Consider the following 21334-nt stretch of genomic DNA (forward strand, 5'->3'; position numbering starts at 1 on the left):
TTGGTTTTACTTCTAAGAATTGAACAGAAAGAGGCAAGAATGTCTTATTTACTTCTAGATAAGCATTTTAGGATGCCGTCTGAACTGATGATCCCATGCGAGATACATGCATAGTACCAAAATTACAAAAAAAACCATAAAGAATACACACAGAAGTCATGTTGCAAACAGGAAAAAGAAAAAAAAAAAAAAAAAGAGAAACACGCTCTTTCCAGAAGCCTTACTTTTAAGGTCTGTCAGCTGTGCATGAGGCAAGAGCAACGCTCTTTCTGAAATGCGTGAAACTGCAAGCAAGGCTCCTGATGTGCGCTACCACTTAACATCAACTTAATGATTTATTTTTTAAAAAGGAGCTTCCCTGTTATACTGACGACTATTTGCATGCCATTTTCTCTGAAATTCGACTTGCATCACAAGAGCTGTGAGAACATTTCTTTTTGTACTACCCGAGAAACAACTTTGCAGAGTAAATGGAAAAAGTGTCTGGTTCCAAATCCTCCAAGGCGGCTTTGGCAGCACACTGCTGACGAGCAGCACACTCCTGGGCCTCGGGTCCCTGGGAAGCTAGGAGGAGGGGAGGAAAAAAAAAAAAAAGGAGCACTGCTAAGTTGTTTGGTACCTATTAAGAGAGTTACTGGCTAAGCAGCCAGAAGAAATGTGTCTGGCGAGCTCCGACAGTAACATGTTTTGCACCAACAAAAAGGCTACAGATCTCCCGGGCAGTCTTCCACAGAAGCCTAACTTGCCAGAAGGAATCAGAAATAAGTAAATTTACCAACCAAAAAGATGCTTGGTCTCATTTTTGCTTCATCCCATTCTTTTTACTATCACTTCTTTTAAAAAGCCTTTCCCAATTTAAGACGACCCCTGTACAAACATCACCCACGCAACAGCTCTGAAGCGGAAAAAGTGTCCGGTGACCAGAAAGTCTCCCTTCCTAAAGAAAGTCCTGGTATTACTCAAAGGGGTATTTCGGGCTAAGGGGGAGAGGACGGGGGGACAGGGATAGTGGGGGAGTTTCCATTTTGCCTGCAGCTGATACCGAGCCAGAACCAGGGCCGGCAGGCGGAAGGGAAAGGTTCCTTACGTTCCCCCGGGGTCTCCTGAACACACCGACTTCGAACAAAAATCTGACCTTTTCCCTTGAGCACCGACAGCCTTCTTTAAGGCTCTTTTCCACTTGCTTCCAGCAGCATTTTAAACCACGATCTCCTGCTGGAAGCAAATCTATTTAGAAATTTTTGTAACATCTCAGAGAATAATTTCAAAGCATCTCCGCCGGCCTGCGGCAGCCCCGGCGCACGCTTCCACACCAGCGGCCCCTGGAGAGCCAGAGCCACCCCACCGCCACGCCGGGCACAGCCGGGGGGAGACCGGGAAAGGCGCCAAGCCCGACGCTGCAGGACATCCCCCACCACCTCGCACGGCCGGGCTGGCACAGAGAGGCCCACCACCACGGCGGCTATTCGCAGACGCAAAAGCGTCCACCGCCAACCCAGACACCAGGCACGCCAATGAGATGCTTCTGGGTGAAGGGACTGTCCTGCTTATTCCCATTTTCAACATTCTGGTTTTCTTCACTTTCCCCTCCGACGGTCAGGGCAGAGCACGTTCAGATAGAAAACTCAATTCCCCCGTTACTGGGAAGAGTATTTCCCACTTGAAGTAGCTTAAAAGAAAACCAGCAAGCATGTGGACTGTCACAGAACCAGTCCATTAAATGTCGTTCAAAACTGAAATTGATACAAAGTTAATTGGCAAACAACAGTACAGCTAACGCTAACTCTGCAAAAGCCAGGAAATATAAAGCAAAAATACCACCAACCACACTCTGCTGTACTGACTACGATCTCTGGAACTGGCACGCACCCACCAGGGATGCACCGCAAGAATGATTCAGACCATTTTGCACGAGCTGACAGAAGTAAAGAGCAACGCCGCCGTCGCGTGGGCTGCGGTGTGGCCCGCGGAACTGGATGCTTCACCCTGACGCCTGTGCAACCCTGGGCTGGGGACAGCCGCGCTGCCCCGTTCGCAGGCCACCCCCGGCGGGTGCCGGGGCTCGCGCTGCCGCAGGAGACACGACACACTGCGGACTCCTGTGCCAAAATACAACAGCGCAAATAAAGTCAACGGGCTGTTCCTGTGGAAGACTACAGCCCGACAGTGGTCTCGGGGCACGCAACAGTCCTCAAGTGCTTGCTGCCCTGTACGGTACGGTTTGAGAGGCTCCTTAAGACACAGTAAAGACACGGCAGCTTCATGCAAATTAAGGATGGTTAATTAAGGACCATTTACAGTTTAGCAGCTTTTACCTTAATGAGGATATGAGCCAGCAGTTTCCTGTGACAGCAACAGCCACGGGATGGAGCAGACAGAAGGGTGTCTCTGGAGATCACCCAGCCCAAACCGCTGCCTTTCAGAGCGGGGTCCTGGCTGCCCAGGACCGCGGCCAGGCAGGTTCTGAACGCCTCCACCTCCTCTCTGGGCAGCCTCTGCCTGCGTCCAACCACCCTCACGGTAAAAACATGTTTTCTTTCATTCAGTTTACCGCATTCCAATTTGTGCCCACTGCCTTAGAATCATACAATCACAGAATCGTTTAGGTTGGAAAAGACCCTTAAGATCATTGAGTCCAACCGTTAACCCAGCACTGCCAAGGCCACCACTAAACCATGTCCTCAAGCACCACATCCACCCGTTCTTTAAATCCCTCCAGGGATGGGGACTCAGCCCCTGCCCTGGGCAGCCTGGGCCAGGGCCTGACAGCCCTTTCGGGGAAGAAGTTTTTCCCAATACCCAACCTAACCCTGCCCTGGCGCAGCTTGAGGCCGTTCCCTCTCGTCCCATCGCTTGTTCCTGGGGAGAAGAGACCGACCCCCCCGGCTCCAGCCTCCTTTCAGGCAGTTGCAGAGAGCGATGAGGGCTCCCCTCAGCCTCCTCTTCTCCAGGCTGAGCCCCCCCAGCTCCCCCAGCCGCTCCTCCCCAGCCTTGGGCTCCAGCCCCTGCCCCAGCCTCGCTGCCCTGCTCTGGCCACGCTCCAGCCCCTCCATGGCCGCCTTGGGGTGAGGGGCCCAGCGCTGAGCACAGCATTCGAGGGGCGGCCTCACCAGTGCCCAGCGCAGGGGCACCATCACCTCCCTGCTCCTGCTGGCCACACTATTCCTGATACAGGCCAGGATGCCACTGGCCCTCTTGGCCACCTGGGCACACTGCTGGCTCATGTTCAGCGGCTGTCAACCACCACCCCCAGGTCCTTTCCCACCAGGCAGCTCCCAGCCGCTCCTCCCCACGCCTGCAGCGGTGCCTGGGGCTGTTGTGCCCCCAGTGCAGGACCCAGCACTGAGCCTTGTTGAATCTCACCCAGTTGGCCCTGACCCATCGCCCCAGCCTGGCCAGGGCCCTCTGCAGGGCCTTCTGCCCTCCAGCAGATCGACACTTCCACCCAGCTTGGTGTCCCCTGCAAACTGACTGAGGGTGCCCTCCATCCCCTCGTCCAGACCATCAATGAAGGTGTTGAACAGGACCGACCTTGTCACTGGGTACAACTGAGGAGAGCCCAGCTTCACCTTCTTTACTCCCCCACAAGGGATTTATACACATTGATGCGGTCCCCTCCAGGCCATCTCCTCTCTAGGATGAACAGCCCCAGCTCTCCCAGCTCCCCTCACGTGGCAAACGCTCCAATTACTTAATCAACTTTGTGGCTCTTTGCTGGACTCTCTCCGCTACGTCCATGTCTCTCCTGCCCTGCAGAGCCCAGCACTGGCCTCTGCACTCCAGACGTGGCCCCACCAGTGCTGGGCAGATGGGACGGATCATCTCCCTGACCTGCTGGCAACGCTCCGCACATTTCACCCTTTCAGAAAATATACTGGTATTTGTCAAAGGACAGGTGAGCGTGCATCATTCAAATGGGGAAGAATCAAGCTTTTGAAGATGCAAGTACTTCACAGCTGAGTTCTGCACCGGAGGTGACCAGAACAGTATTATGTGTTTAAGAGCAGAAACAAGGAAAGACTTGTTAATCAATCTGTTCAAAACAACTGAGAAATATACTCCAGGCACACTAACAATCTCTTTGAAATAATTGTTTCTCCAGCCCCTACCAACCACCCGCTGTTGTGTTTGAAGGGATTTTACCCCGGTCAGACCCTGATGGTGTTTTAACCTACACTGCATAGAGCATGAATTAGATGTTACCATCTTCTGCGTGTATTTTAATGCCTCAGGTTCTCTCCTGCTGCTGCTAAGGCCTAGCAGCATTCAACTATTTCTTTTCTTCTGCTGTCGCACACACCACTTTGGTTTCTTAGGGATTTAAGCGCTGCGTCCTGTCAAAGACAACCGCTTGCAATACACAGACTACCTGCGTTACAGTATTCTGCATTACACTACTTCCAACCTCTTGGTACTGAAGCATCAACGCAGTGCTGCGGTTTGCACCTCCGCACCACCAGGCTGCCGTCCCTTCAAACCCCGCTGCGATCGCCTGTCCCCAGGACGAGGTTACCGGCTGTTGCTTGTTGCCTGTGCCTCCGCAGTTGACCGTGACCAATATCCCCAGTCCCACCACCATCCTACCCTCACCTTCCAGCTCCGTGACCCCACCGCTGCCAGCTGAACGCCTCCCACCCCTCAGGACAGCCCCAGGCCTGTTACGGGTGGAGGTGGCACAGCACAGTACGAGCCGTGTTCTGGCAGAGCCTGGATCCGGCACCGTGCCCTGCTGCTGAAGCACGCTCACAACACAGGTCATCGAGGACTTCCAGCAATCTGCTCTGCTTTGGGTTCAAACCGCTCAGAGTCTACGTTTCACTCTGTCAGGGGAAGAGAAGCATGAGCTACTCAATTATTTCTAGAGCTGGCTCTCCATCTCTTTAGGATCCGACTTCAGACTCCTTAGGAATGCACTCAGTGCTTGCTTCCAAGATGAAACAACGCTGATAAAAAAATCTCCTCATTCATCTTATAGCCAAGATTAAATCAAAGATCTGTATCGATTCCTCTTACATTCACACAAGGCACGAAGAACGGTGAAAAACCCCAACAGAGAACAGACAAGGCTTGCTACCTAAATAAATACTACAGCTCGAGAAGAGAGATTTTTTTCAGATTATTATGAAATTATACCCGAGAGGTGTGGGGTTCTCCTGACAAAGGAAAGCAGTACTGGGGATTGTCTGCCGTATCTAATAAGCGTTGTTGAAGGCCACCACTATACGGAGAACTGCCTTTCAGGCAGTCACCCACCTCCTTCCTACCAGCTACACCTGTCCTGGGAAGCAGCTGTCCAGGGAGCCACAGAAAGGCAAAATAAAAAGTTAAAGGCAGAAAGTACAGAACGCCTCTTCACCAACCTTCTGCTTCTTTCTAGCCCACCTAATCTGTAATTTGGAAGGACTCAGACTTCATTAATAGGCACTGCTCCAAATTCAAATTGGTATCATGTCCGCCCTTGGTAGTCACGCTACCTTTGACTGCCATCGAAAATTCAACCTCATTACAGGAGCCTCTCTTACCTGGAAGAATGTTTTCCTCTTTAGAGCCTGCTTGCAGACACTTCTGAAAGCCAAGCCTTGGCAGGCTTTACGTCAGTCCCTCCCCAAGCACAAGAGTGTCACATCAACCCAACAACAACAAAAATAGACGTTATGGAGTGTTATCTGACATGCCCCACATGCTTTCACAACTAATGCTAACACGGGTAGGCATTATTTTAAGTACAGTCTGTTGCGAGCAATAAAGCCCAAAGCATAGGAGTCAAATAGCAAGATAGAAATCTGTCTTCTACTGGTACACACAGCCTTAATCTCCCAAGATCAAACATTCAGGCAAATCTGCTCCAACTTTGGTGCCACACTGAAACGGCAGCTTAATACTACAGTGAAAGACTAAGCACAAAGCCACGAGAAAAACAGAAACCGAGGTTCGGGTTACAGCCTGTGAAGTAAGTAACAGTTCACATAGCAAACCAAAGTAGGCCCTGGATGTAAGAATGCAATTCTACAAGCAGTAGCTGCAGTAAGTTAAGGAACTAAGCTGAAGTGAGCAGCTGTCCTTAATTCAGCAGCCTGAGCCCAAACCAGCCTTCTCCGTTCCCAAAGTAAGGTCATGCAAGGAGCCCCTCCTCACTCGACACAGCTAGCTACGGGTTTAGTGACAATAAAGTCAAGGGACGCTGCCTATGACGGGTTCTCTACAAAGTTCTGCAGGAGGCACCACTGCAGTTTCAGGACACCTTTAGAAGTCGCAGGACAGGAATAAAACAACTATTTTAACATATTTTACATGTTCTCATCCGTCACTATTCTCTTTGTTCCCTTCCCTCACTCATTTGCCCGATTCTTTTGTATAAACTCTGAATAAAAGGCAAAGCAGGACAGACTGGAGCCCTCAGAGGCAATGGTGGCTCCAGCAACCGTCCACACACCGCCCAGTTAGCATGTGCATCCCACTGGGCGTAAAACCCTTACCATCGCGGCGATTTCTGCCAGGCTCCAACTGCACATGTACACATCAAAGTCTCAAGAACATAAAACACAGAAATGAATTACAGCCTTTATTCCCTCCTACAACCGAGCATACAAAATTATAAATTGTCTCGCTTGCACTCAGCTAGCTTTGTAGTTAGCTATTATCATAGCATTGGGATAACTTAAATACGTAAAACCTGTGAAAATGAGTATCTTACACCATGTTTCAGTCTTACTAAAAAAAGTGGACTTAGTTTACCGTTATTTTATTATTTCATCTTCCTTCCACCCCCTCAGTGCCTCGTAACTTTCAGAGGCGAACAGTCAAAAAGTCAGAAGCCTCCGTTTTGTACAGGCGAAGGACGCATCTCGGGGCGGGGGAAGAGTATTTTGCCTGTAGGCCACTTGCAGAGCAGGCGGCCGGCAAAGCCCTGCCTCAACGGCAGAGGGGCTCGCCAAGGTTGCGCGGAGTGGAAACAGCTTCCTCTAGCACGTGCACCCCTCCGCTCCGGTGCAGGCGTCCGCTTCTGCCTTCCGCGCTTCGGCTGCTTGGGAAAGGGAAGGACAGGTTATCATCCCGCCAGACACAGGCAAACACCTCCCGAATAACGAGGAGAAGAGTCAAATCTCCCAGCTGAATTTTTTCACACTACATCAACCTGGCGTCCCAACCCCACGGTACCAATTAAGCAGCGGTCACAATACACCTTATTAACAGCATTTTCAGCAAAGATTCAGTATCTGCATTTTAATATCTCAGTACTACCGAATCCTGCACTGTATACCCCGCCACAGTTGCACTTCCCAACACGGAGAGACCTGTGCCCTACGCAGCAGTGCCGAAACCCACCCAGCAGCACCAGCCGGCTCTTAACTCGCGCTCCTCCTCCTGCCGTGGCACCCGCTCCGCAGCTCCTTCTCCCCAGCCTCTTCCTCGCAGCGTTCCGGCACAGTGTCCTCCTGCCGCAGCGTTCAGGGTTTGCCTTTCGCCTCTCTCCACCCCCAGCATCAGAGAACAGGAGAGGGAAATGCCCGTCCCAAATCCTAACCTGCTCAGAAACCACGTGCAACCTCGGAGGGAGCCTGTACTGCGAGAGGCACTCGCGTCGCTCCGTGGCCACAGCAAGCGCGCGAGGAAGAAGATGGAAACTCTGAACCCAGGATTCTCTTCATCTTCAAACGTTACCATATAACTAAAGATGTGTTTCAGCTTCCTGACAGATTGCTTAGCCCGAGCTGTTGATTTGGAAACACTTAGATGCACTTATAATTCTCAGATAAAACTTATCCTTAACCAAAACAGTATTTCACCAGTTAACCAAGAGCCTCCTTTTGTTTTCCTCTTCTGAGCTAGCGATACGAATTTCTTCATTTTTTCTTCAGGCCTAACTGACAAATGAAGGAGCCGTCTACGTTTACATTCCTTGGACACAAACAGTAAATCCCAAGTCCTGCAGGAGAGAGTCTGCTATAGCAGCGCGGTAAGGCGCTGTGTTGGGGTTTTTTTCTTTTAATAAAAAACTGCTGCAGGCAAAAAATGATGAAGGCCTGCCTGTTGTACAAATACGCACACAAAATTAAGAGCTACTTCTAATTATTCTGTGCTTCTGAAGTTCCCTAATAGAGATGATATCAAGAAGTACTTTGTTTTGATGATCAACTTTATCCTCATCTAGTATCTAGTTAAACAGCCTTCTAATTGACGCCCTACCCCATGCTAAGGACAAAATTTGCACAGCTTCTTTATTTAAATGTTACCTTTTTAATTAAATTCAACACACCCAGACACTGAAGAAACTGCAGTGTTTCAAAAAATGCAGGACAAAGCTAGCCAGAAAAATATACCAAACGTACCGTGAACATAATTGCACAAAAAAAGATCTTTTTTTTGCCTAGGTCAGTCAAAAGCATATGGAGCTAAACACACGCCAAAGAATTAAACTTCACAGCCTACCAGCTTCAGGTTATCTATAAGGGCATAGTTATCTCAACATTTTTAACCTGTACTTCACTCCATCGCTAATAATTTAAGAAGATTAATAGCCAAACACTCCCAGCTCCTGCTCTCTGTGCGTGCAGCTCTGGAGCCCCCTCCCCACGGGAGCAGGCACCAGCAGCAAGGTCTGCGAGGGACCCGGGGGCTTTCCGTGCTCCGCTTTAGAGAGTAACCTTTAAGTGCAAGATTTGCAACTTAATTTGCATATTAAAAAGCTGACACGCAATCATTGTTAAAACAAGCAAAACAAACTCAGGGGGTTTTTTTAAGTGGGGATTTACATCTCTCGCAGGACTCCTCGGCCGCCACTCCTCATTCACTCGCGCTGCTTACATTAATAAACAAGACTTTGATGCCACTTAGACTGTTTACTAGGTGTTGTTTAAGCAACAAATTAAATTTTTTTCCTGGATCACCACAGTTAAACCCTTCAGAAATAATTATTATTCATTAGACTATTATCTCAAAATTGAGATGCTGGTATTTACTGGGGCACACAAGCAGCATCTTACAGAAAAGCCAGTTTGTCAAAGGCATTTACCACACTGGTCCCGGGACCCTGGATATTTTATTTTTGCTGCGCACACGGAATAAGGCAATATTACAAAAGAGACGTCACACCGCTCAGACCGTTAGACAGCGAAGCAGCAGCGTTTGCAAACGGGGGTCTCCTGTCGCGCTTTACAAGCGGATCGAGAGCTGCATGCTTCAGATACACCTATTTTATCAGGACCCCGATGTCCTCAAAAGAGCGAGAAAAACAACTGCTCGCATTCCTTTAATGGTCCTTTATACAAGTTGAAAGCTTCAAAACTGCATTTGTGCCTCTCTCTACGTTTTTTGCATGCTGAGGTTTTTACCAGGATACCCTGATGTTGCGCCATTTTACCAACCAAACTACGTGGAAACAAGGCACAAGGTTGCTTTGCCAAAACCGTAACAAACCAGCGCCTTAAAAGAGGCTATTAAACAACACACACTTTTTAATTTCCTTAATCTTTCAGGACATCATACAGAGACGGTCCACACAAAGTGTGAGCAGTTCTACAGTTAAAATAGACGTTAAGACGCTTCAGAAGAAAAATCTTATCTATGACAACGGACCACCAGCCTTTTCCCTGCATGGCACCACTGAAACTGTACTTATGGGCTAAGCTTCGTTCATCATTAAACTGTATTTATGGGCTAAGCTTCGTTCGTCACAAACCATCTTGAAAGGAAACCAACCATTTGGAAACCTCAGACCCACCCTTCGGAGTTCAAGGGGCTTCACCTGGACAAATCAACAGCAAAGCTCAGGTTGCTCTTGAAATCACAAAGCAGAATTATGTGCTGATGATGTTAGGCCATAGTTTGCCGTGTATTTAAACCTGCACTGCTGAAAAAAAAAAAAAAAATTGTTTTCCTTTCCCATGCAGTATTAGCAGAAAAATACTTCAGCTGGGTGACGCCCCTGAAGTGGCTGACAAGGCCGTGCACAAATGCCGGGGCCAGCAAGGCGGGCGGCGGAGAAGCGACGGGGAAGGGGTACGAGCAGCAAGGAGGGGACAGCTTTTCGGCAGCAGTGCCCGCTTAAACGCCTGTCAAACGACGGCTTTAAGCACCGATTCTAAGAAGTCGTTCACATTGTAACTAAATAGCCTTAATGATAACCAAAAACACTAATAAAAAGCACAGAATCTGTAACAGAAAAGGTGAAGGTTTCAAAAGACTGAAAGGATGACATTTATTTTTCCAAGTTTAATAAATGATGCTAGGGATTGTATAACCTTTGGGAAAATAAATTAACATCAGCCTTGCACAAAAGATGATCAGTAAGTACTCTTGGTCTCTATAAACACCTCAGAGAATGCAAATTATGATAGCTGCAGGAGCAGAGTATCATCTCAGCGATCGTCTCTGACTACCATAAAACCCTGTGTTCAAGCTTGCGTGCTCTTGCAACTAAATATTCAGTTACAAGGAGCCATCGTGAGATATTAATTTGCATATAACGCTCAAAGTCTATTTGAATAGCAATTCCCAAGCCAGAAACTCAGTTTCAAACAGAGCACACTACGAGCAACAGGAACGTCTGCCCCATCGCTGCAGACCAGCGTCCGCTCCAGCGCCGGGAGCGCCCGCCGCCGTACCTTCCCGAAGGGCGCCCGGCACCTGGACGGGCCTCACCGGCAGCGCGGCTGGAGGGAAATCTCCTCCTGTTAATTTAAAACCTGACTTCTCAAACTATGAAGAATGCAGGAGACTATCAATCCCTTCTGAAGATGGGAGAGTTCCTTTTGCTTTCTACAAATTCTGGAGGTAAGATGGGGGGGGGGGGGTTCTCAGCTGGAAAATACTACAGTGACATTTTAAATAATGTTCTTGTTGCTTCTGTATCTGAACAGCACGATAAAGCACCACATGAAGAGATGCCCCTCCCAGCTGAGCGAGCTGGTACATTTACATGTGCAGTACAATGCTGTACGGCGACGGCGACGCCGGCTCAAGTTTCGAAAACAGAGAGGGCACCCCGGTCCCGCACCGAGCCGGCGCGAGGCCACGGGACTCCTTCCAGCCCTACGGCTCGTCCGCAGATCTCGTGCGTCGCATTCAGCCGTGCGGATCAGGCATAACCTCAGGAGCCCAAGCTAAATTTCCCCCCCGCTGCTGCGTCTAACAGTCCAAGTAAGAACAAAGAAGTGGCAAGGGAAAGGGAAGCATCCTAGGTTTCAAGTAAGAAATATCATTCTAGAGAAACAGCTTGTGGCATTCAGCCCCTGAAAGCAGGCAGCGTCGGCTGTCTCAGAATTAGGCACAGAAAAAACGGTATGGGGCCGCAGGAGCATCATGAGCTGAAGGATGAGAGAAAATGCAGAAGGGTCTCCTCTCAATCCCACCACCATACTTCCCAGCGGATCAAGGTGGAGTCCAGCACGACACAAAGAAATGTTTTCCCTTCTTATTTAACAGGTAAAACACCCACACTAACTCTTGGCCTAATCAATAGCCCTGACATCAAGCTTGACAAGTTATACACACGCCAAAAATCGCGAACCAGAAATACATTTACAATTCCACGCGTCTCATCGGACTTCCCCTTGCTTTTTTTAAATACAGCAGATGACCCAGTATGGTTTTCATCTTCTCTGCCCTGCTATTTTCTTTAATCACATGCCTCAAAATCGTCTCTAACACTAACACGCATAATATTTTGCCGTTTTCAGGCATAGCATCCATTCCAATAATTATCCTTTGGATGTTATTTTGGCTTACTACTTCACAGAGAGATGAATTTTCACAGGCCTTCCATCAACACTGCCCGGTCTTCCCCCACCTCTTCCCCATTAGGCGGCCAGAGTCTAAACCAGCCAATATACATAAATTGTAGACATTTCCTTCCAGCAAGGATTGCCTGTCACGTATTAAACCTTAAACACGCAGGTCAGCAGAAGACTGCTGCTTTTTATGAAGGGCCTTTGAGATCCTCCCGTTTCTCCAAACACCAGGTCTGCCGTTTCCTTGTTAGCGATTTGGTAAAGTTTCTGCTTGTCCCAAAATAACGTATTTATGACGGGGGCACAGTCCACCGCCTCTAACAACACACCGTGATTGTGCAACGGCATTTTCCTCACATGGCCAATGTCTACTATGACTACCAGGAGATTCCGTTTCACTTCACAGTTCCCTGTAAAAACTCAAGCATATATCCAAACCCCAAGTACACACTAAATACTTTTACTCGCTGTTCTCTTCTAAGACTGAAAATGATTAAATAATTTTGTTCTTGGGAACTGCACCGCTTCATTCCAACATTTTCTTCCAGGTACTTAAAAAACCCAGCACTTATAAGCTCATTTCAATTGAGTAAAAAATTTCACTCATGAAAAATGAAGTCGAAGTGTTTTTTTTTCTGCAAGACACAACATTCTTCAGCAGCGCTGCTATTTAAAATGGAGGGGAAGAACAGGACTGGGGAGGCCACGGACACGCTGGATGAAAGCTGTCACACCGAAAGCACTACAGATATTAACACCAATTACTTGTAACAGTTATCTTATAGGCACTGCAGTTAGCTAAGAACAAAGATGACAAAAGTAACAGGAAAAACAGAAGTAATGAAATTAGCTGCCTATTTTGTAAGAGGAAACAGTGGGTACAGTGTAACATCAATGAAATCGAATATGCATTTATTCCTGGCACCGCATCCCTAAAACATTACGCACCTTTCTGCAAAATTTGGCATCCTCAAGCCCCTTCGTATTTTTGTAAACTACTCTGCTACTTCATCCTCGAGTCTTCCCAAAACTCAGACACGTAGCAGTCTCTAGGACTGGTCATAATTAAACAGCCTTTAGAGAAAGTACAAGGAAAAACTGAATATTTACATTTACTGAAACAGGGACAAACGCCTTCTCAGCTCAGGGTCCTCTTCACGCTAAGCAGTGAAGAAACATGGAGAAATCTTGTCTTCTGCACCGTGGAGCTTACGGCTTATTTATGACCCAAACTAGGCAGATGATCACAACGTATAGCTACTCCTCTGGCTAGCATCTGTACCTCTCAAACAGAACCGGGGAAAACCAACTGTGCTGGTCATGTATATGACAAAAACTTAAGTTTGTTTGATTGTATTGGTCTTCAATAGGTAACTATATGATTCTGAATCATTTATAGACGCTGCTTTCAACCTCAAACTTATCAGTCAGCTATGAAAGAGGAAGAAGATTGACCAAGCCAAGCTAGGGGCATAGCACAATGCAAAACATATCTCATTCACCTCATAATCCATCAAGGGCGAGAAGGCAACCAGGAGGTCCCCTCCGAATCTTTGCCTAGCAAGCCAAGCCTCCTGCAATAGGATCTGTCTCACCTAACGTGTAGATATTTATACTATGGATGACTAATCTGAATTAGTCACCCAGACTCCCTTTGCAGTAGGAGAGGAATGAGCACTTCTACAGCAAAACGCATCTCTATTTTAGACTTCTGCATCAAAAGAAAATAAGCATCTGTTTCTCTCCATTGACTAAAAAAGGAATCCTAAATGATTACCTCAGATGTAGGCATTTACATCATAGATATGTGAACTTTGGTGAGAGGTCTCCAGCCCCTTGAAAGTGAAGGCAGAGTCTGAAGCACAACGTTAAGGGGGAAAAAAAAGGCTTAGAAAGTCACGGTAGAAAATAAAAAAGAAAATTTAGGATACACCACGGACAATGTGATGTTAAAAAGTCGTACTGTAAAGGACTGGGAGAATGCGGAAGTAGTAAAAACCAACTGAGCACGAAGAAAAACAATCTTCCATATTAAAAAAAAAAAAAAAGGATAACATGCAATAGCACTAAGTTGAAATCCATCATTTAGTATTTTCCAATTTGTTAAATAGAGTGCCGATGGAGCATCTGTTGACCATTAATCGGGTACTCTGGCTCAGGAGCCGAGACCCTGGGCCTCTGAGGATGACCTGGATATTCTATTCACTAGGCTTAGTTTGATTTAATCTAACACGGAATCATGGCTTTTGTTAACGCTGCTGCAGCCCCACTATTCCCAACCCCTTCCCATTTAAACTGTCCGGCAAACGTTCCAGCAGCAGTGCTCATCTGTTCCTACCGTGCCTGTTAAATAAAATAAACCAGCAGAAAACGGACAGGGGAAGGGGGGGGCTAGCCTTCTGACAGACCGGCTCCCTGTCAGCCCGGGGCCAGCACCAACGCAGAGGGACTACCCAGGAAGGTGCTGCTCGGCAAACTTGGATCAGTGGAACTGAACCACGCCCTATTTAAATCCAGACGGCGAGAGACCTGCTCTTTTTACGCTTCTCCTTCCTGGGTCAGACGTTCCTGCATCCTCCCTTCTGTCAGCGCCGTTTATGCAACTGCAGATCCAGCTGGTTGAGGGAGCTGATCCAGCCGAAAACCGCTCCCTCCGAGCGGGGCGAGCGCTCAGCCCGCTCAGCTCTCCGCGGCAGCATACCGCACGGTTGCACAAATCCCAGTGCCAACACATGGCAACCTGGACTCGGGCCCGGGGATGTCGCTGTGGAACTGCGCCCTTAGTCCTCTGGCTGGGGGAGACGGGATACAGTTTTCAACCTGTTAGCTTATAGTCTCAATTATCCTTCTAAAAAAAGAAGAAATCCGTCCCAACAGAAAAGACTTTATTAAATGGCATACCAGAGAATCTTCTGAAGGAAGAAAATGAAAAGTAAACAGCTAAAGAAACACAACCTTTCTCATCCCACCCCGCTGCACATGAAAGAAAGAAGCTGAAACAATCCGCAGGGTCTGCGAGACTATGAGAAGCGAAAAGAAAGGAAGAAATTGCTACGCAGAAGAGAATCTAAGACGCTTATTGCAAAATGTCAAGGCATACCCATCATGCCTTCTCTCAGCTAACATCATTAAGTCTACCATAGAAAAATCAAAGACAAAACTGAAACTGAAATATCTTGTGCTCTATTTCCTTCTTCCTTCCCGTAGGTTGCAGCAAGAAGGACCATCTCCACGCTGCAGCCTTCGCCTTTTTTTGTCTTTCTCCCAGTAAGCAGTGCCAGTCTCTGCTTTGCTGCTATTGCTCCTAATTCTGCCAAACAAAATCAGAATCAAAGTGACTTAATAGTTATCGGTGTCACTGCAGGCCACAACGCTCTGGATAGCAGCTAACTGCAGAACCGAAATAAAGTAAAAAAAAAAAAAAAAAAAAAGACAACTAGCGTAGGCATACTGGAAAGAACAGCAGAGACATTTGCCAACGGAACACAAGCCTTGAATTCGAGTAATCGATATGTTTGGAAAGTTTTCTTTGCCAACCAGGTAGATTGCCTACCAAAACAAGAGCTGGCGAAAGTTTCTTATTTTGCCTAGGTAAGGAAATAGTTCCCAGCTCTGCCTGCTTGGCTTAACTAACTTCTTGAACTTTGGCATTTAACCATCATGTTATTTGCTCGCGCCTTCCGGTTTCCCCTTCTGTCCAGATAAGATTGGGTCCTTAAGCAGACGACATTGACACAACGGCAAGAAACTCCAGATTTGCGATGCCGTGACATCCACGGGCACCACTTCGGGGCCAGGCTGCCCCTGCACCGGGCACCACGCACACCGAAGGCACGGCCGCTGCCCCGGTCGCGCACAGTCCGTGCACGGAACGAGAAAGCAAGTAGACACAAAGAAGGAGAAATTGAGAGGGAAAATTAGTAGCAGTCAGCAGCCACAGCTGCAGAGCTTCCATGCTCCGGCTAATGATGTTAACTTCCTTTTTTGACGTTACGCTCTCCTAAGCTAGCTCATCCTAATTTCGCTGACAAGCCCCTTTGCAAAGCTCAGTGCCACACAGTGTTTAGTCTGAAGCCACCCCTGCCAAAGACGACAATTTTAGTTAGGCTTGAGGCATTGCGATGTAGCCATTTATTACTGTAACTACTTGCACCGTCTCAGCTTTATCTAGGACTAAATGGCATTAATAAGCAAAAAGAGAGAACGTCACTGTTAATTCAGCCAGTGATGTCAGACTTCCCACGTGCGGACCTGATCCGAGCGCCGTGTACGCGATGTGTGCGGCATTCAAACTCCACGAAAAGCCGAGCATTTTTAGTTGGAGATTTTTAACCTTGGCTATGAAAGCTTCATTTCCCGAGATAACTCATATTTATTTGCCCGAGTTTCCCCCCCGTACCAGAGTTAACAGGCAGGTAAAAATAGCCAAGGCATGTAATAATAATGTCAATATTGGTTATTGCCCTGCTGACTGTTCTAGCAGATCAAAACAAGGAGCAGAGCAGGGGGAGGGGAGGGCGCTGGGAGGAATACAGACACAGAGAGGGCAAGAGAAAAGCGCAATTAAAGAAACTATTGCCCTAGAAACATAGCAGTGGACAGAAAAGACAACATACTTTTCCTGCTAATAATACTGAATCAAAGGAGACACTTAAGTTCCTTTGTTGCTACTATTGGTCACACAGAGGCCACATTCTTTCCCTGATCCTTATATAAACCCACTGACATCTGTAGATTTTCCGTGAAAAGGAGGTAACAAACAGTCAAACCGATTCCCCAGCCCATAAAACATAATTAAGAACAGAACCGTGTTACCCTATAAATAGGGCTAAAAGACTGCTGCTCTGAACCGTGGCTCCATATTTGACCGCTGAGATGGAGAGCTGACATCATTCATTAATACAGTCTGCTAACTCTGCTCTCCTCAATTAGTTTTTCAATAATTTTACATCTAGCAAAACAGCAAGACCTCCCACAACTATTCCTCCCTGTAAAGTTCTCAAAAGCTCTGTCAACCACTCAGCTCCTGCTTTGCTCTCAACTCACTGACCTCATCCGTTTTTCCTATGTCATTTACGCCCGAGTTCCCCAGTTATTCTCGTCATTCTACTATTGTTTCAGAAACATTTACTCTAACGAGATACTCTTCTATTTCTTGGCATTCCAGTTCGCCCATTTTTATGGCTGAGCTGATCATTACACTGCTCTAGCTATCGCCCTTCAGGCACTAACACTTCAGACTCCGAGCCGCTGTGTTAGGAAAACATACTACTTGATTATGTATGTGAAGTCATTTTCCCTAACCTATAATCTACAGCTTTTGCACTTACACTTCGACACACCTTGTTATCAGAAACACAGCGTAAGGCAGCTCATCCTGTTCCCCCCGCCCCGAGCTCTCCTCAAACATAACATCTTTCTTTGCTGAAATTCTTCCGTACCACTAATGCCCTACTGCATCTCGGGGAAGAAAAGTGTTTTGGTTTCCCTTTGACACCTCAGCTGGTAGGCAATAAAACTCAGGGGAGAACACGAATGAAGCGTTCCTTCCACAGAGCACGGAAAAACACGATCAGCTACGTCTGGGATATCTCCCTACCAAAGAGGAGGGGAAGCGTAACCAAACGATTCCTCCTTCTAGCTCAGGATCGCGCTATCTGGGGACAGCGAGAATTTAATTCACTCCAGCTGACTCCCAGTCCAACCAGCAAACGGCTACGGGCCGGCAGTGCTTCTGACTCGCAGCGCTCCACTGGCACCCCTCTGCAGAAGGGGGGCTGCCAGGGCTTTAGCCTTCCCCCGCGGGGAAGCGCTGCCAAACAGGCTGTGCCACTCGTGACAGCGGCCTGGAGCTTTCTAAAAATAATTTAAGCCCACAGACCGAGGACGCTTGCTTACTAGGAAAAAAAAAAAACCCAAACCCAAAACATATGCTCTTAAAGATCGGTTTCTCTTTGTTAGTCATTTTTGACAGTCTCCAATCTCTGAACTATGAACTTCAACCTGTCCCTCCTACAACACAACCAAGATTTCATCAAATGCCGGGTTCAGAAGGAGGATGCTTCCGTGCCCCCTGCCATCCCCCGAACAAACGCTCGACATCGGTCGCTCTCCCACGGTCTGAGGTTTGCAGGAACCTCCCAAACCCCCAGCGCCGTTTTCCGCACCACCTGCCCCATACCAGTCCGCTACAGACCGAGCTCTTCCCAGAAAGCTGCTGCAGCGCCACTGGTTTTCCACGATTTCTAGACAGGACGTCGTCCTAGGTCCCTGGATTTGCAACGTAACACAAAGACAGCACAAAAGTCACCAGAAACGTCTGCATATCGAATACACGAAAAACAAAGCAAGCCTTCAATTTCAAACCGTTCTGTTCTTACCCAGCCCTCAGTCGTCTCCCAGGCAAACGCTCACTGGTATCACGCAAGCCAGGGCAGATCATTATCTGTTCCCATCACACCTTCCAAAATTTAACTTTGCTTACCATGATATCACCATTGGTTGCTATGGAAATTGCTATACTACCATCCACCAGATTTTTTTAACCACTGAAGTATTTTGGCAGACTGTTTGCTTTTAAGTGTCAGAGTAATAAGAGAAATCATAAATGTTTACTCTCCCGTCATTCTTAAAACGGTGCTTTGTAACAAAAACCTGCTAGGAAGCGATGACATGCTCGGCTTCAAACGTGTGTAGCTCTGGACAGCACTGGAATCACAACTTTCTCCTTTGTTTTTTTTGAGAGAGAAAATAAAGTACAGTATGAAAACAAGCTTCAGTTTTTAAAATATTGATTTTTAAGTGGGAGATCAAGATATGAAAAATACCTCAGGTCTCTCCAAGTTCTCTCAGTTTCTCTTTTTCACTTCCTAGTTTGTTTTTTTTTTTTTTTTTTTTTTAACTAGTGCAAAACAAGGCCTTCAAATTAGGAAGGCAGCCCTCGTTAGACTCATCAAGAGCTCATCTTCCTGCAAGATTCCGTGCTGTAGCGATTCCATCAGCGGCTACAACTCCCACTCCGGGTCCTGCGCGTTCACGACACCAGCACGGTGACACTTCTTGCCGCACACCGCCCAGGCGAAGGCGGCGGGGTCCCTCGCCCAGGCCGCGGGTCCCCGGAGCCTGACCCCCGCCTCTGACCTTGCCACCGCCGCCGCTCCCGACAGCTTCTGGGCTGGGCAGCAGTCACGACAGCCCGGACCCCTGGGCTCCCATCGCCCATCCCCACCAGGTCGACATCCACCCCACCCCCCCCCAAAAAAAAAAAAAAACCATGAAAAAGCAAAGTCCGACAGGCGCGGAAAGTCCGATTTAACCCAGATATCGCACGAAACGAGACGGTGGGGCTCCAGCACGGCCGAAGCAAGGACTCAAAGATGGAGCTCTGCGAGCAGAGCTGCCGGAGGGGCGGCGCGGCCAGCGCCGGCGGGGCCACGGGCTATTAAAAAGCCAAAAAAACAGGGAAAAACAAGCCAGGGGCAGCCGGACACGGCCCTGCCGCCCAGGCAGCGCCAGGGGACCGGTTCCTCCCGGCGGCCTGGGGCGTGGGCAGGGGGTGTCGCCGCGGAGGCCGAAGCGGAGGCGGGGGACGGAGGCGGCGGAGCCGGCGGGGCGGCAGGCCGCACACCGCCTCCGCCGCCCGGGCCCAGCGCCCCGGCCCCGGCGCAGGAAGGCGGAAGCGGCCCGCAGTGGGGCGCAGCCCGCGGCCCGGCCGGCCCCGGCCCCGGCCCCGGCCCCGGCGCGGCGGCAGCGGGAGGGAGGGCGGGAGGGCGGGCGGCGGTGACAGCTCGGCGGCGACGGGGGCGGCGGGCCCGGCCGCGGGTCTCACCTGCTGGGGGTCCGGGCCTGCCCTCCGCCCCGCGGCGAGGCCGCTGGCGCGCTGCCTGGCTGCGAGGGCCGGCGGCCCGGCGGGCATGGGCCGCGTCCGAGGCGGGGCGCGGCGGCCGGGGCTGCGCTGACAGCGGGCGGCGGGCGCTCCGACTGCCTCCAAAATGGCGGCGGCCCCGCTGCTGCCCAGCGCTCCGCGCGGGGGGAACGGGAGGGCGTGGCCGAGAGGGGCGGGGTGGGCGGGGCTGTGGGCAGGGGGCGTGGGCGGGCGGGGTGGGCGGGGCCGGAGGCGGGGCCCGGGGCGGGCCGGGGCTGAGGGCGAGGGGGCCGGTGGCAGCCCCGGGCCCCGGGCGGTGGCTCACGGCCTCCGGGGACGCGGGCCCAGGCCGGGAGGGGGGCAGAACCCCGGCGCCGGGGGGGACACGGGGCAGCGGGAGCCCTTCCGTGGCCGCTGCCTTCAAGTAACGGGAGGCGGAAGCGGCGGGAGGGGGGAAGGCCCCTAGTTTCCCACCCAGCACCGGTGAGGTGGGGGGGACTGGGAGGAACTGGGAGACGCCGGCGGTGGACACTGTGATGGGGTTGGGGGGCTTAACGTCGGGGTGACATGGTCCAGCGGAGGCGGGAATCGGCGAGAAGGGAGAGCGCTTCGGGAGAAGGGAGGGAGCGTGATGGGGAAAGAGGAGGAGGAGGGACGAGGGGCGACCCAAGGGAGAGAAGAAAAGAGTCCCGGGGAGAAGGCGACCCCTCAGTCCTGCCGGCTGGCCGGGTGAAGCCGAGTTCACTGCTGCCTTGCCCAGATTCGTCTTTGTATGTGAACAAACCGCTCTCTCCGTGCCGACACGGTACAGGAACCCAACAGGAATCCATCCAGCTCTTCCCTTAATTCCGAAGTGAATTCCTGCCATTCGATTTGCCGCTACGTCTCCTCTTCTTCGCTCCTCTTGTTTAGGCCTTCACCCTGCAAATACGAATACACATGGTTAAAATTTACCGCGTACGTGTCTGCTTCAGAGCTGCCGGACAGAGCTGCCGTGGAAGCGCCTGCGGGAACGGCCGTGGTGGCAAACGGTGCCCGGTGGACGGAGAGGATAACAAGGGAAAATGGGGGGGTTCCAGCAAGGCGTGTGAAAAAATCCACAGTTTTTTACTGCCCTGTTGAGGGTTCGGGGGTTTTGCCACAGAAATGCCACTGGAACTTTCACCCAGAACTAAATGGGCAAAATTCCTAGTTGATGCTTGTTTTTTCACCATAAGGGCGTGAAGGCAAGAGCTCCGAGCCTTAATGGCACACGGTATGGTAATTAACGCTTTGCTGGCCGTGAAGAAGGACCAGAAATAGTACAACCTCAGAAGTTTCATTTCTCTCTTTTCTCTGTTGGAGGGTAAGGAGCTTATAAAGCATTTTTTGTGGCTTATTGGGGCTTCCGGGGCCACGACGACGGCTATCCAGGCAAATTCCCAAGCCTTCCAGCCATCCCCAGAGTGCATTTGCTTCTCCATGTAGCACGGGAGGGCTGGGGCTGTAGACCCTGTCTTCTCCAGCTGATTTCTAGAGTACCAGTCTTGGAACAGCTTCCTTCTTTTTCTCCTCCAGATCTACGAAATGCATTAAAATACAGCTGAACTCTCTGGGCTTGGCAGCGAGCACGGGCTCGGGCTGCCAGCTCACCTCTCCCGGCCGGCACGCAGGCAGGTACACGAACAGGGAGAGTGACTTAAGTACGGAAAATCACCCGCGGGGCCGAGACCCTGCTCGTTTTACAAGGACAGCTACGTTC

The 21334-nt window shown here is 49.8% G+C and overlaps 1 protein-coding gene across 7 annotated transcripts in view; it reads right to left on the reverse strand.

Moving 5' to 3' along the window:
* PPP6R2 (protein phosphatase 6 regulatory subunit 2) overlaps nt 1-19759 on the reverse strand; it is a 126402-nt gene extending 106643 nt beyond the window's left edge. For all 7 annotated transcript variants that reach the window (XR_015706949.1, XM_087767680.1, XM_087767683.1 and 4 more), the window contains exon 1: nt 19558-19759. The gene's annotated coding sequence lies outside the window, so the exon portion shown is untranslated. The remainder of the gene's footprint in view (nt 1-19557) is intronic.
* Between the last annotated feature and the right edge of the window lie 1575 nt (nt 19760-21334).

The sequence above is a fragment of the Nipponia nippon genome, unplaced genomic scaffold (genome assembly GCF_047370975.1).
Source record: "Nipponia nippon isolate SJK-2023a ecotype South Korea unplaced genomic scaffold, ASM4737097v1 scaffold_3, whole genome shotgun sequence".
In the NCBI taxonomy this organism is placed as follows: Eukaryota; Metazoa; Chordata; class Aves; order Pelecaniformes; family Threskiornithidae; genus Nipponia; species Nipponia nippon.